This window comes from Phoca vitulina, unplaced genomic scaffold (genome assembly GCF_004348235.1).
Source record: "Phoca vitulina isolate PV1807 unplaced genomic scaffold, GSC_HSeal_1.0 scaffold8, whole genome shotgun sequence".
Taxonomy (NCBI): domain Eukaryota; kingdom Metazoa; phylum Chordata; class Mammalia; order Carnivora; family Phocidae; genus Phoca; species Phoca vitulina.
Window position 1 is genome coordinate 70,214,732 of NW_022589711.1, and position 16,059 is coordinate 70,230,790.

At 40.1% G+C, this 16,059-nt stretch overlaps 1 protein-coding gene across 7 annotated transcripts in view; it reads left to right on the plus strand.

The window, feature by feature from the left end:
• Positions 1 to 16,059, plus strand: part of TNIK (TRAF2 and NCK interacting kinase) — a 383,893-nt gene that overhangs the window by 132,367 nt on the left and 235,467 nt on the right. The window contains exon 1 of one of the 7 annotated variants that reach the window (XM_032407218.1): positions 6,146 to 7,619. The exons of the other annotated variants lie outside the window; for them this stretch is intronic. The gene's annotated coding sequence lies outside the window, so the exon portion shown is untranslated. Of the gene's footprint in view, positions 1 to 6,145; positions 7,620 to 16,059 lie in introns of those variants that run through there. 7 annotated transcript variants of the gene reach the window in all.

Consider the following 16,059-nt stretch of genomic DNA (forward strand, 5'->3'; position numbering starts at 1 on the left):
TTAATCTGGTAATCTGAAATCTTTTTGTCTGCCTGTAATATGATAGGCTGCTTTCCTGTTGTCCATCTGTCTCCTACAGGAGGTGAAAGTACTTTTCAGAAATGGTTTGGGTTGATGTTATTAATCTTTATAAGCAGAGAAATTCCTTGAATAATTTAATAGCCAAATGGCACGAGGGGGACTTGGTATGAAAATGAATTTTCCTGTCAGCTTAAAAAAATCACAGCATGGCCAGCCTTTCATCCATGCAACTCAAATATCAAACCACTGGATGTTTGTTTTCTTTTATGCAGGTTTCTCTATTTTGCACCACGTAAAGCGATGGGGAAACATCTAGAAAATTTGTGTTTACTTTTTTTCTGTTAAAAAAACCTATAACAAACTAACCAGCAAAAAGAAAGCCCTCCTTGTTCTCTGAAACAACAGATGCTGACTTTGACCTTGGGATTTAAGGGCAAATCTATTCTTGTTTACATGTTTTGAATTTCTTGGGTTTGCCAGTAGGAAGGCAGCAGTTGGGAATGAATGCTTTTGAAAGTATATGAGTGATTTAAAAAAAAAAAAAAATTAGTCCACACAGCTGTTGCTAAAAAAATAGCTGTTTTCCCCCCTCCTTCCAGTGTCACTAATATACAGGGTTTTAAAAATTATTATTGTTATCACTATTATTATTATGTTTCTTTTGTACTTTTAATTGGAATTAACTGAGTTACAGATGTCACAGCTTCTGGGTGTCTGATCTGACACCCTGCTTTCTTGTGAAGGCGCCCCTGGGTGGAGGATGACACATTTGATTTGCAGGGTCCCATTGTTTCTTGATGGTGGTAGAAGGAGACACAGCCAGTCCTGTGTTTAGGCAAGCCAGCAGGAGCAGGAATGTGAATAACCAAATAAGTTTTTTCTCCCTGACACAGCCTCTTTACAATGCCATCTTGCTTTGCCCTGTCTTTTGGAAAGTCAATTTATGAAGGTAGCAAAAGCTTTCTAATAAATGTGAGGTCCCAGTGATATTATTCTGCATGAGGTCTGCCCACATGGGATTGTTATTATTTTGTTGGAAGACCACTAGCAAGTTTGTTGTTGTTGCCACTGTTGTTTTGCATCCAAACCAATAGATGGGCATTGATCATTTTTGTTTCTTTTCGCATGAATCGTGTCCTTGGGAAGGAAATCTTGAGGATGAGAAACTCATACCTTTGAGCAACAAAGAATTAAGTAGTGACTTCATGCCTTCCGATAGTACTGAACCCAGACGTGGTTTTTCTCTTTGAATATCATAAAACTCAATCTCACCTCTTTCCACTTTACGGTTTCAACTTGAGGAGACTAACCAAGAGATGGCCAAATCAGTTTCTTTGTTTCCCTTTGGAGGTCATTTTCCTGAGTGTTTTCTTTTTATCTTTACTGAGCTTAACTTTTTATTTGCAGATCATTCTAGTGAAATCCCCAATAGCAGTTAATATAATTTCATTAGTCAATTTATAGGCAAAAGACAAGACGTATTAGAGTGTCACCATGGGTACTTAACTAGAACATTTAAATCAAAATATCTTTATTCTATTAGCTCTGGCTACTAATTAAATAACAGGTAAGCGGCTCAAATGTATTGAGCCAATGTGGAAGAAGCCAGGGGCCCATGGAAGGCGCCCTTTCCTCTGGCTTGATCAGTAATAAGGAAGCAAATAGATCGGGGCAGTCATCTTCTGCTAAGAATGAGGTTGTTTTGCAAGGACTGGCAATCAAGTACAGCTGACCCTTGAACAACGCAGGTCTGAACTGTGTGGGTATCTACTCACACATGGATTTTTTTTTTTTTGATAAATGCAGTCCCATACTGTAAATGTCTTTTCTTTTCCTCAATTTTCTTAATAGCATTTTCTTTTTTTTAGCTTACTTTATTATAAGAATATAGTACAGGGGTGCCTGGGTAGCTCAATCGGTTAAGGATCTGACTCTTGATTTTGGCTCAGGTCATGATCTCAGGGTCATGAGATTGAGCCCTGCATCTGGCTCCACACTCAGCAGGGAGTCTGCATGAGATTCTCTCCCTCTGCCCACTGCCCCTCCCCCTGCTCTCTCTCTCTCTTTCAAATAAATAAATAAATAAAAAATTTTTTTTTAAATTTTATTATGTTATGTTGGTCACCATACAATACATCATTGGTTTTTGATGTGGTGAAAAAAATTTTTTTATTTTTATTTTTTATTTTTTTTAAAGATTTTATTTATTTTTTTGAGAGAGAGAGAATGAGAGAGAGCGAGTACATGAGAGGGGGGAGGGTCAGAGGGAGAAGCAGACTCCCTGCTGAGCAGGGAGCCCGATGCGGGACTCGATCCAGGGACTCCAGGATCATGACCTGAGCCGAAGGCAGTCACTTAACCAACTGAGCCACCCAGGCGCCCGAAAAAAATTTTTTTAAAAAAGAGGATAGTACACAATACATACATAAAATATGTGTTAATTGGCTGTTTATGAAATCAGTAAGACTTCTGGCCAACAGTAGGTTATTAGTAGTTCAGTTTTTGAGGAGTCAGAAGTTGCGTGCAGATTGTTGACTGTGTGGGGGGTAGGCCCCCTAGCCCCACATTGTTGTCCAAGGGTCAACGATACTTATGGGTAGCCCCAGGGTTGACTGTCTTATTCTGGAGGATGGTGCTTTTAGTCATTTTACTTCTGATTTTCTCAGCATCTTTCCAAGAGTAGGTGAGGACCAATGTTTTAAATTTCAGTATTTAGAAACTGACTCACCTTATATAGAGGTAGTTAAGGCATCTTGCCTTCTCAAATTGATGCTTCTGGAAGGCATCATTGGAATACCCATTAGGGTAGCTGGGATCTACAACAAAGTGGTTCTAACTTTTTGGAGATTTTCTTGATGATCTTTTGAGGACATTTTCCTTGTTAACTTATAGTACTTTAAAAAGGTCCCAGTGCTTTTCCCTTGAATGCCTTGAGAAACTGTAGGCTCTAAAGGAATTTTAAGAAACTTGATTCTCCAAGCAACTGCTCAGAAATCCATTTTCTTGGTTCAGAAATCCAAGATATATGTTTAAAATTCATTTGTCCAGCCAATCAATTACCTACTTAACCAACCAACTGCCCAACCAACCAACTTCACTGAGTAAGTCTTGCTCTGGAACTCTTTCTTAAAACCTTTGTAAAGCTTATTAAGAATATCAAGAAAGGATGGTAAAGGTGTGTTTTGTAAAACTTAATAGTTAGACTTGTTAAGTTATCAGTAATGGGATAAACAATGCTGTCATTTTAACTTGTCTTCATGTTAAATTTTTTCCAGCCCTATTAAGGGCTCAACTATGCATAATTCTTGTCCAAGAGCAGCAACATTTTCAGCAAAATTATAGAAAGTTGTACATCTGTAAAACTATAAAGTTAAAAGGATAAAAATAAAAAGATAAAGTACAGTTGTACATCTGTAAAACTATAAAGTTAAAAGGATAAAGCATTCCTCAGAATTTCTTTCCTGATGTTTCTTCATGAAATATTTCACACTCTGAGTCTAGTATAAATTTTCTTTTACACTCACGTTACTGGAATATTGGTAGGTACAATATTAATTTTTGGAGTCCACTAGAATGGAATATATTGCTTGAAAGCTTAAACTCATTTAACTTAGTTTGAGAGCTTATAAAAGAGGATTTAAGTTTAGTGCATTTTAGAAGTTGCTTTTTTCAATTAAAAATTTTTTTTTGGTCTTTTGGCAAAGGATAAAGTCCACAGGCTATGTGAGGAACTGCAGTGTAAAAATAATTAGCTTTTAAAGATTTCTTCTTTTCTTTTTTTGTTTGAGTATGAACATGGCTAGGGGTTTTAGGAAAATAGGTTTGAAAAGGACATTTTCAATATTTCCTAATGAAAGCTAAAATATATATAAAATAGGAATTGACTTATTAAAATTTTTGCTTTGGATTTTTTAAAACTTTCTATCTCTACCTAAGCTCATCCTATTTAAACAGAAATTTAAAAATCTATGTTTTTGGAAAATGATTACTTGGACTCAACTTTTGAGATGTATGTGCTTTTGTATGTGTTTAAATTATGTTATGCCTGTATTTTGACCAAGCATTAAATGACTGAAACACTCATAGTACGAAATTATACAGATAGTCTGTCTTACAAGGCTGGAGCACAGTGGCTAACCTGTTTCCAAGGAGCCTTCTTTCACAAGAGTAGTTACAGGTCAAACCATGTAGTAGGAAGACTTTCTACAGGGAAGTATATAGAAAAAGCATAGATTTTAGATAGAGAAAGAGCTAGCTCAAACCCAAGCCTCTTAACGTTCTCCGTGTACGTTATTTTAGCCCCCTGAGACTCAAGAATTATATGCTTTCTAAATGCCAGGCACTATACTAGGAATAAGCAAACATCTTTCCTTTTCTTAGGGAGGTTATTGTCCAGAGGGAAAGGTAGACTCATAGGCAAAATCTTAATATATGTGATGGGTATGCTCATCTTCAGAGAAATGTGCTCGAAGTGCCCCTGAGTAGGGGCATTTCTGCCTGGCAGCTCACTCCTTTTCAGCACACACTTATTGGACATCTAAGTATGTGCTAGGCATCGTCCTAGGACTTGCATACCAGCGTGAAATAGGTAAACACAGTCCTGACCCTTCTGTTGTCTTACAGTCTCAATAATAAAGAGATGACTATAAACTAGAAATTCTGGGGCCCACCTTCTAGAGTTTGTGAGGATGAAATGGGTTTTCTTTCTCCTTCATGCCATCTCCATCCTGCTCACTCTGGCCCTCTCCGAGCAGTCAGTCCTCCATTTGCCTTAGCAGAACTTGTGGGCTGGGCCAGGTTCTCTCTGGGGTAGCTGCTGTTTCTCTTGGTTAACAGTTCCATACAATGAGTGCTCTTACAGGTGAATGGCTAAAATACTTCTTCCTCAGAATGTTTGCATTATTACCAAAGACCTTTGGAGGCATCGAGGCCATACCGAACATCTCTCCATTTGACAGAATTTCAGCTACTGAACAGGCCTCCATGGGCAACAGGGGTGTCTCCTCAGGTCCTACCATCATGGTGCCTGGCTGCTCTCCCAGTGTCGGTGGTAAGTGGTGGGGTGCCTGGTGCGTCAAGTAGAGAACAGCAGGTGGTAGCCCCGCCCTACCTTGAGTTGGAGTGTTGCTGGTTTGTGGGCTTGCCAGGGTCAAATCCAAACCAAAGAATTAGGCCGGACCTGGAGGTTGGAATGCTTTGCTACAGGGAGAAATCCTTCTTATTACAATGGTAGAAAATCATCTTCGTGGCGCCTGGGTGGCTCAGTCAGTTAAGTGTCTGCCTTCGGCTCAGGTCATGATCTCAGGGTCCTGGGATTGAGCCCCGCATCAGGCTTCCTGCTCAGCAGGGAACCTGCTTCTCCATCTCGTGCTCCCCTTGCTTGTGTGCTTTCTCTCTCTAATAAATAAAATCTTAAAAAAAATAAAATAAAATCATCTTCTCTTGGGCTTTAAATTTCAGGTTACTATTCTGAGAAGACGTTTAGGACCTGTGACATCATCCTGTTTAAGTTCTTCCAAGATATGATCTTTTAATTATAAAATTAATATTAATTATATAATTATATAATAGTACAGTGCATTTAATATAATTAATTAATGATTATGAAATGTAACCACTTATGTACAGTTGATCCTTGAACAATGTGGAGGTTAGGGGTACTGATCCCCCACACAGTCAAAAATCTACATATAACTTTTGACTCCACCAAAACTTAACTACTAATAGCCTACATAGCCTACTGTTGATTGGAAGCCTTACTGATAACATGAACACTCTATTAGCACATATTTTGTATGTTATATGTATTATATACTGTATTCTTTTTTATTTAAGATTTTCTTTATTTATTTTAGATATAGAAGTAGAGAGGGAGCGGGGGGTGTGAAGCAGAGGGAGAGGGACAAGCCGACTTCAAGCTGAGCACAGAGCCCCATGTGGGGCTCGATACCATGACCCTGAGATCATGACCAGAGCTGAAATCAAGAGTCGGACACTTAACCAACTGTGCCACCCAGGCGCCCCGATTATATACTGTATTCTTACAATAAAGTAAGCTAGAGAAAAGAAAATGTTATTAAGAAAATCATAAGGAAGAGAAAATACATTTACAGTATATACTGTATTTATTGAAAAAAAAAATCTGTGTATAAGTGGACCTGCACAGTTCAGACTTGTGTTGCTCAAGGGTCAACTGTATAGTTCTAAGTTCCTCAGGCAAATAAGTACATAGGAGATACACAGGTAAATATAAAATACTCCATGTAGTAATATAAGAACTATACTCAGGCAGGAGGATGAAGAAGGAGCATATGCATGAATCATTTCTTTATGTATATATTTTTCCTTTCAAAGCATGGGTAGGATCATGTCATGTCCCTTCTCAACGAAGTTCAGTGGCATCTTACTGTACCCAGAATAGCCTGTGGAAGCCTCTCAGAGCTGCCTTTCATCTCATTTTTCATCCCAAGTATTTTCACATCCTTTAGGTACCCTTTGCTCCAGCTTACTGGGTCTATTATCTGTTCCCCCAAAGACCGTGCTTTATATGTCCAGCCCTTTGCTCATTCTGTTTGGTCAGCAAGGGATAAATTTTACTCGTTATTTCATTGGTAAGATCTTACTGATCCCACAAGACTGAGTTCAGATGCCTTCTCTTTCATGAAAACTTCCATAGTCCTACTAATCAGAATCAGTGATTTCTTCCTCATTGTTGGTCTGTTGTATGTATCACCGTTACCCGTTGTAGGCTTCTCTCATTCCGGCTTGTATCTAGTTAATGCATTCATCTATCTATACATTTATTCAAGTATTTCTTGAAAGCCTGCTCTATTCCTGGCACTATGCAAGGATACAGGAATGTAGTGGGAAGCAGAAAACAGACATGGTGCCTGTGCTTTGGGAGCTTAGTCTTCAGGTGGAGACAGGCAATAAGGACACAGCAAAATCCACAAAGCCAAAACTGCGGCTGTGATAAGCGCAAGGAAGATAGAGAGATCTGTGTATCTCTCTTTCTAGACTCTAATCTCCTTAATGTCAGTGACAGCCTCTTGCTTGGTAGAAAAGGCAATAGAATAAGTCAGCTACGACCATATAGTGGGGTTCATGCTCTGAAGTCCCAGTACATGTGATTAGGATTTTGTTTAGAATAGAGTCTTTGCAGATGTAATCAAGTTAAGATGAGGTCATACTCAATTAGGGTGGGCCCTAATCCAATATGACTGGTGTCCAATAAGAATAGGAGAAAAGACACAGACACAAGGGAGAAGGTCATGTGAAGACAGACGCAGGGATTGGAGTGATGAGTTTATAAGCCAAGGAACACCAAGGAATGACAGCAATCGCCAATAGCTGGAGGGGAGGCATGCAACAGGTTCTCCCTCAGAACCTCTAGAGGAAACAACTGTGATGGCACTTGGATTTCAGACTTGTGGCTTCCAGAACTTGGAGAGAATAAATTTCTTTTTCTTTCTTTTTTTTCTTTTCTCAGCCACCCAGTCTGTGGTAATTTGCTCTGGCAGTCCTTGGAAACAAGTATACTCTCTCAGAGGGAAGTTCTTATGAGCTAGAACACAGCGCCACAATGCACTAATGTTTGGGTAAATAAATGAATTTGTATAAATGATTGAATGAATAAATAGAGTATTGTGTTTGTTCTCTTCAATATTAAGAGACCAGGGTGAGTTCAGGATATTTCTTTGTGTTCCAACTCTTTTTTAAGAAGAAAAAAAATGTAGATTCCCAGTTAACAACATTGTCATCCGTTGAGGAGGCTGAACTGAATTACTTAATTGCCCATGGGACTCTGTCTTTAGAAATAAAGCTGTGTTTTTGTCACTGTGGCTACTGAGGGGGTTTTTAAAAGCTAGGATTACTAAATATTGAGATAGCAGCAACTCTTTTCCCCATTTCCCTCCAAAGTAGAGTCTTAGTCTTTGTATTTCCATCCCCGATTTTCTCGAGCAATTTGTTTGTCCCTCTGGTTGGATGGTTCACTTCAAGATTAAGCAGCATTTACCCTTTTTTGGGGGGGGAGAGGGGTTATTGTTCATGATTGTTACTATTTGTGTTCCATTTAATATTTTTATAAAGTGTTTTATAGTTGTTGCTTGCGTTCTGTAGCACTCAGGCATTCGTGGTGTAATATTTTCTGTTTGTAAAGAGAAAACAAGGAACCAAGATACTTACTGACAATTGAAAGCTATACTGATCAGATATTCACTAATCTGGGGTACCACCCCCCTTCTTCTTTCTGAAGACCCTTACCTTTCCCCTGCCTCCTGAGTCCTCCTCATGCTTGGCCCATCACGACACCACCTCTGTGAAGTCTGCACGATCTAGTCCAGTCTCACAAACCTCCATTGCACTCCATTAGGTGAAGTTTTGTTTATGTGGGTGTTCCCACGTAGATGATGAGTCCCTGCAGGGCAGGTAAGCAGACTCCCCCACCATCTTGAATGAGTGATTGGATAAATGAGTGAATGAAATTCCTGGAGTTGACTGAGGCTGGGAATAGCCAGTCCTTTGGCAGCCACCTTCCCATTTTATACACCTAGGATCATACCCATGAAGCCCTGTGGTGGGTACCTAAGTAAATCACACAGAGGTGGGAGTGGGATGGCACTGCAGCCTGGAGAAGGTCAGCCTTTAGCTCTCTATGGCTCTCCTACTTGTGTTGTCAGTGGAGAATTGAGTCAGTCATTTTCCCAGGCTGTCCTCATGAGACCCTTGCTCGGAGGTGCCAACCAGATGTCTCAGAGTCATAGCCAGAGGGAGCAGGCCAAATCAGCCATTGTGGCTCTCAGTGTGGAAAGATAAGACAGAAGTAGGGGTTCTAATACAGAAATCTTCTGTCATGCCTGAAGTTCGCACTAAGGGATGTGGCTGTCAGGGGACTCCAGCAACAGAGCATAGTGGTCCTTGCCTCTGGAGAGTGTCGCTCATTTTCCTCATGTTGTTACTTCTCATCTACATGTCTGTGTGAGTGGCATGTGATAGGGCACGGAGCATTCAACATTTACTGAGCACCTATAACGTTCAGGACAGGATGTTCACCCTCTGTGTACCCATCTGATTGCACATATATCAAGCCTGGTGAAGGCCTGTTTTCAGGACCCTCAGATCATGGAACAGTACCAAGAGGAAAGTCTCCTAGCAGGTAATTTAGTACAATAAATGATTTATTGAAGGGAATGAATTTGCAGAGAAAACTTCTATTGGCATTTATTCTCAAGATTAGGGTAGTGGGATTGTAGGTCTCAGGGTGATAGACCTGCTGTTTATATATATGTGTTTTTTCTGCACTGTTCAATGCTGGGACTCCTTTTCTCCCACCTCTCCCCCAAGCCAGAGCCCTGCTTTGAGTAAACATGGCTACAGAATAGCCATGTTCACAATGATCTTTTTGAAAATTATTATTATAAGTGAATTTCACAGCGTTGGGGTTATTTGTACTTGCAAGAGTACCTTTATGAAATTTCCCTCTAGTGACAAAAGGAGCAATTATAGACTTTACTTTCTAGGACTGGTAAATAAGAGAAAGAGAAGCTGTTTCTGGGATCCTCTCTGCCACTAATTCTGTGTGTCTTCCATCAATCACTTAATCTCTCACACCTACAACTTCCCTAATGTTTAAAATGAGCAGGTTGAAGCTGAGGACCTCTCAATTCCCTCCAGCTCTACTGTTCTGTGATTTTAGCTGTGTGTAATTCTAGCCTTTTTTGTTTGTGTGTAAGTTAAAAGTTGGTAAACAATACCACAAATAATGACAAAGATAAATTTTTCAAAATTGGACAAGCTAGAATCCTTAGAGGCTATATTTCTGGTATTGAATTTATAAACTACTTGCTGGTAAAAGATCTCCTGAGTGGTTTCTAAACATTTGTATTCTTACTTCCTTCATTTTTAAAACACTATCTCCATGATTGCGGAGCGATGCCTCCGAAGTGTAATCTCATTCATTGTGGCATGCTGGGAGCATGCAGGAGCCACATGAAGTTAAGCACGCACAGATTTTGAAGGTCAGAAGTACATCTAATGGCACTCTGTGGTCCAATACCCTCATCTTTAAGCATTAGTAATTGCCATCCTCAAGGAAGTGCCCCATTTGGGAGCTGCTGGATTTCAGCCATAAACCAGAATTCGGATATAGGCATCTCGTGAAAGCCAAAGTGGTTAGTGTTCCAGAGACACCCAGGTGATACTGCTGAATTAATGAACTGGGCGTTGTGCCATTCCTGCTGAAAAAAGTGGGGCAATTTATTAAGTTTCAGCACAATAGACAAAGGGAATGGTAAATTTACTGGATGTGTTTTAGAAATTTAAAAATCGATAATGAAACAGGAAAGAGACCCCCATGGAAAAAAGAGGCCTGGCACAAAAGGTTGAAAGCATTCAGTTAAATAGACCTCTGGCCCATTGGATATCCACTAAGAGCAGGACAATTTGGGCTAACATGTCCCCAGTGGTTTGTGTCCGTAGTAGTGATATCCTCCGCAGGGCTGCAGTTTTCTGGGACCCATCAGAAAGTGGCTGTTCTAGGGGCACCTGGGTGGCTCAGTCAGTTAAGCGCCTGCCTTCAGCTCAGGTCATGATCCCAGGGTCCTGGGATGGAGCCCCGCATTGGACTCCCTGCTCAGAGGGGAGCCTGCTTCTCCCTCTCCCTCTGCCTGCTGTGCCCTCTGCTTGTGCTCCCTCCCTCTCTCTCTCTCTCTCTCTCTCAAATAAATAAATAAATAAATAAAATCTTAAAAAAAAAAAAAGAAAGTAGTTGTTCTGGATAGTCAAGCTACCACCCTCTAGCTTCAACTTAATTTTAATTTGAAAATGGAAATATTTTAAATGATATACTACATAGTTACATAGACATATCTTTCTTATTATAAACAACATATTTTATGATAATTTTGGAAGAAGTAGAAAAATACAGGAGGAACTCAAAATTGTTTAATCTTGCTATCCAGATACAACCTTTTATTCACCCTTTTGCTATATTTCCTTCTTTTTTTCATTTGTATTATTTTATTTTATTATGTTATGTTAATCACCATACATTACATCATTGGTTTTTGATGTAGTGTTCCATGATTCATTGTTTGCATATAACACCCAGTGCTCCATTCAGTAAGTGCCCTCCTTAATACCCACCACCAGGCTAACCCAACCCCCCACCCCCCTCCCCTCTAGAACCCTCAGTCTGTTTCTCAGAGTCCATAGTCTCTCATGGTTCTTCTCCCCCTCCGATTTCCTCCCCTTCATTTTTCCTTTCCTACTATCTTCTTCTTTTTTTTAACATAATGTATTATTTGTTTCAGAGGTACAGGTCATTTGTATTTTAAACACAGCACATACATAATGGTGCTCACATTTTGAAAATCAGATATGCCAAGTGTTGTCTGGTCTTTTCTGATTTGGAGCAGCCATTAGGGACAGCTGAGGGCATGAGGATCAGGGCCATAAAATGTCTCCCCTCCCTCTTACTTTCTCCACACTCCAGTGGGTGGTGAGTGGACAGGCACCTTCCCTTGTCACGCCCTGGGGGGAAGTCATGGGTACTCTTGGGGCTTCGGCACTTCCTGGCCTTGCTCGTATGTTAGTTGCTAAAACCCTTTCTGCCCCTTCCTACCCAGGTATACACATCTGGGTGGCTGAGCAAAATTGAGCTTATCTAAATTACAGCAAAGTTGATGGTGAAAGAGCAAAATATAAATGATGGTTTTTGTTCTCTAAATTCTTTCGTAAAGCATAGGTATTAGTGGCTATGTTGTTCTATGTGACAGAACTTGTAAAATCATAGGAAAGCAGGGGGAAAATGCTTAAAGAATCTTTCCAATTAGTATTTCTGTGTCAGCTGGGGTCAGATGACACATGTTTGGTTTTGGGGCAGGTTCTTGATATTAAACTGTTGCTCCCAGGAGGCAGCCTAGTGTAGAGGAACCAGAGGGAGCCTTGGAAGCAGACAGACCTGGAATTGAGCGCTGGTTTCCCTTCACTCCTCGGCATCATCTTGAGCACATTATAGAACTCTTAGAAACATCAGTTTCCTCACCTGTGGACTATGGGCGGTGGTTCGTACTTGTTGAGGGAGCTTCAAGGAAAAGATACGTGGCATTCCCTGGCATGCAGTAGGTACTTCCCAGTAAGCTTGTTCCTTCTGTTTTCCCCAGAGGTCTCTGGGATGTGTGCAGAGGAATACAGTTCATCCTCAAGGCAGTGAGTGATGGTGATAATGGGGTGCTCATATTTACCCAGATAAATACCTTGCACAAAACGATTTGTATAATGTTAATCAGCAAAAATGTTCTCATCATATGCTGTGGTTTGAGATTTCCTTCCCTTATACTAAAAGGATTTGGATGAGAGTGAAAGTCACTGAATTGAAAAAAATCTCTGCTTTGCTGTCAGAACATGTTCTTATGTTTGTTAATAAAGCTGATGGTGCTTCTCTTTATGACATTCTCACCAACTTCTAAGAATTTCAGTGAGTGGGAACAGGGAGGGGAGATTGGGATTTGGGGGTCACTTTGTGTTCGAGTTGAAAAGATAGACACGTTTGGGGAAACAGATGATGATCTGCAATAACTGGGTGGCACATGTATTTTATAAGTGCTTGATAGATTCCTGGAAGGAAAATTTAAAAGTAAAGAGTTTTGCTTTTTGCTTGGGGCAGTCATTCTGAAGAGTGTGGTATCAGCTTTTTATTCCGCTTCTTAACATATAAGGCGAGGGACAAGTAGACTTTGTATGGCAATGCTCAAAAATATAAGCTTAATTTAAATATTAAATATTAATATGTAGGAAGAGATTGCTTAATAGTAGTGTAGAGCAAGAAAAGGGATTGAGAAAAATTTTCATACAAAGAGGTGAAAGAAATTGAAGGAAATTCCATATTTTTCAGCCCCGGGTTTTAATCCCCCTCACTGCTTAGCTGATTTTTCTAAGCTTGATGCATTTCCTCTCAATAAACTGAATTCCCTTAAGCTTTTATCATTTCATAGTGGAGTAACTTTGTCTTTGTCATTAAACCCATCCTGAAGGGAAAGACAGAGGTTGTAATATGGGAGGTCTGAAGTTCGATTCTGTCTTTAGAAACGGGTGACAGAGGTTCCTTCAGAAGAAGTCACACCTGCCTAGAGGTGCATCTTAAGTGATATCCAATATATCGTTGAGCAGAAAACTCGGACTTTGTTGAGGAGAGGCATTAGTTTATAAGGGAGTATTTATTAAGCACCTATTGTATTAGATGGGGGAAATGCAGTCAAACCTTTATTTGTTTTTTCTCCTTTAGCCTTCTGGAAGACCAGAATCAGATTTAATGTACTATAAATAGTTACTGTAGCTTTGTTATTTTGCTCATTGGCTTCCCTTTTTCTTCCTTAAATTTTTAATTTCTAAATTAATAGTCATATATTCATTAATTGATTCAGTCATCAAACATATTTCTGTGTTAGTTATAAGGGAAAGAAAAAGATCCTATACATCTCACAATCTTGAGAAACCCTGTAAACAAAAACTGTAGTTCAATAGAGGCTGCATTCCATCAGGAACAGACCCACCGTCTGTGAGGGAGAAGACCCAGCATAGGGAATCATGTACTTTGCCAGGCACAGAGCTATGGGAAAGACTTTATAGGAGAGGTAGTAATGTGTATATTTTGGCATAGAGCAAATTTTAAGGAGTAGATAAATTGTAAGTCATAATTAAAAATGAGTAAAGAAGTAAAGGTGATTACCACACCGGGGAGAGGTTAAGTAATAGGCAAGGAGGTATGTGACTGAGAGCCTCAGTGAGTGACTGTCCTGATGGGATTTCAGGAAAGGACTTATTTGCAAAAGCAGATTGGAGGAATAGTGATGGCGTATTAGATGAATTCTTTCTCTCCGAGAGGTGAATCAGCAAATAGAGCTCCAGGGAAGGAAAAAGCCAGGCTACTGGCAAGAGCTGGAGATCCCTAGAATTCTATCACTTGAAGAAAAAAGTTGACAGATGTTGAAGTTTTTCATTCTTTGAACACCCAGCTGCTTGCATGACACCATGTCACAAGGTTATGACTTAGTAAGATTCCGAATGAAAGGGCTCCTTTAGAAAGACAACTACGTCTTACAAAATGTTGGTCTCAGAGTCCCTTTACTTTCGTAAAGAGTACTGAGGTCTCCAAAAAGCTTTTGCTCAGGTGGGTTATATCTAACCCTTTTTATTGTATTATCAATAAATGAGAATTTATAAAATATAGTGAGGAATTTTTAAAGTACAAGAATATACCAACACACATTCCATTAGCTTTAGAGTGATGATACACTCTTGAGTCATGTAGCCTCTGGAAAACTCCACTGTACGACTGTGGAAGGAGAGAGTGAAGGAGGCAAAGAGCATCATGTACTATTATAGAGATGGTTTGATGTCATGGACCCCCGAAAGTGGTTTCAGAGACCCTCAGAGGCCTCTTAACCACTTTGAGAACCCCTCACATTCTTGACCCAATAGCTGTCTGTCCTCAAGATTTGAGGGTGATTGTGCTGATTCTTTCATTCAGTCAGCCAAGATGAATAACTTTGTACCAAGGGGTAAAAATAAAGAAGGTTGAATCTCACATTTTGCTTTGTGGTCCAGAATTGGAACTGCTCGTAGTAAAAAAGAAAGAAAACTCAACAGTTACAACACAAGAAAAGTATTCAATGGTTTCTAACTTTTCCATTGTTTTTAAACATGTTAAATTAGATTTGATCCAATCAAGTAAAGAGAATGTATTTTAATCATATATCATAAGGACCTTCTTTACCCTTGGCGTAAATGAGCTTGGAATGTGTGTGGTGTCTCCAAACTGGGAACTATTTAAGAAGAGGCCTTCCCCCAGAGTCCTGGTTTACATGGATGAGCCCGGAGGCAGGGTTTGAACTTGAGTACTTTGGTCAGCTGTCACTTTGAGCCTTCGAGGTTCCTCCCAGAGTGATAGCACAGGATCGCAACTCTGCCATATCCAGCTGCCCTCACAACCCCCCACCACTCCCCACCGCCACTCATAAAATTCTTTGCCTGAAGAGTTCAAAGGCCAAAAGAATTAAATGGAAAGCCAGGGTTTGGCAAGCTTATATAAAAGAAGGTTTGATATCAGGGCAGATGTTTCTGACACTCGCCGCTGCCCTTCCTCTAGGTGACCTCTGACTGTGGCCATGAATCCCATTGTCAGTCTTTGTTCTGACGATGCACCGAGGACCCTCCCTAAAACACGAAGCATGCTGTTGACTTTGTTCCCAGGCCTGGTGTCTGCCAAATCTGCCCAGTTCGGTTCCCATTGCTGCCAGCCGAGATTTTTCCCATCACCACGACAGCAGAACACACACGCCTTCTCTTCGCTCTTTAGAGACTTGATTATTTCAAGAAAAGCTGAGGACGGACTTGCTGGGAATGACCGCTGCTGTGTCTGACCACCGAGAGCACATTTTCCCTACTGGTTGTTTTCCTTTTCGACCTCCTGGGGCTTTGGTGGTATTTACATTTGGGCCCTGTCATTTCATTGTTTTGTGAATGTCTATTTGAGTAAGACACTTGGCATCCAAATATCCTTCCTTTTTTGGTTCAAATTGAGTCCAAATGTTTAACAGTCTCGCCATTGATCATTGAAATGGAAAGATTAAAAATTTCACTTGCTTATTTTTTTCTGCCTTAAATCCAGTAATGAGTCATTTTTGCAGGCCCTGAGGACCATAGCTGTCATCTATGACCTGCCTTCTTATTTTATATAATGGTGCGCTCTACTCCACACTACCACATCTGGGATGCAAAGCTATTAAACGGTGCCAAAGGAATTTCCAAATGAACTATTTTCTTTAATGGGTAAAGAATGCTTCGGATCTTCAGTTGCCCCTGACCTCAGTGTGGCCTTTTTCTTAGTGGTTTGGTTGAAGAGAAAGAAGGAAAAACAACAAAAAGTCGTATATGCTGTGTAATGGCCACATTGCGGCAGGGTCATATTTAGCTCACTAAGTTACTACCATTGTGAATCCAGGGTTTTGTCTGAACGTTGTTCTCAAGCCCTTTCCT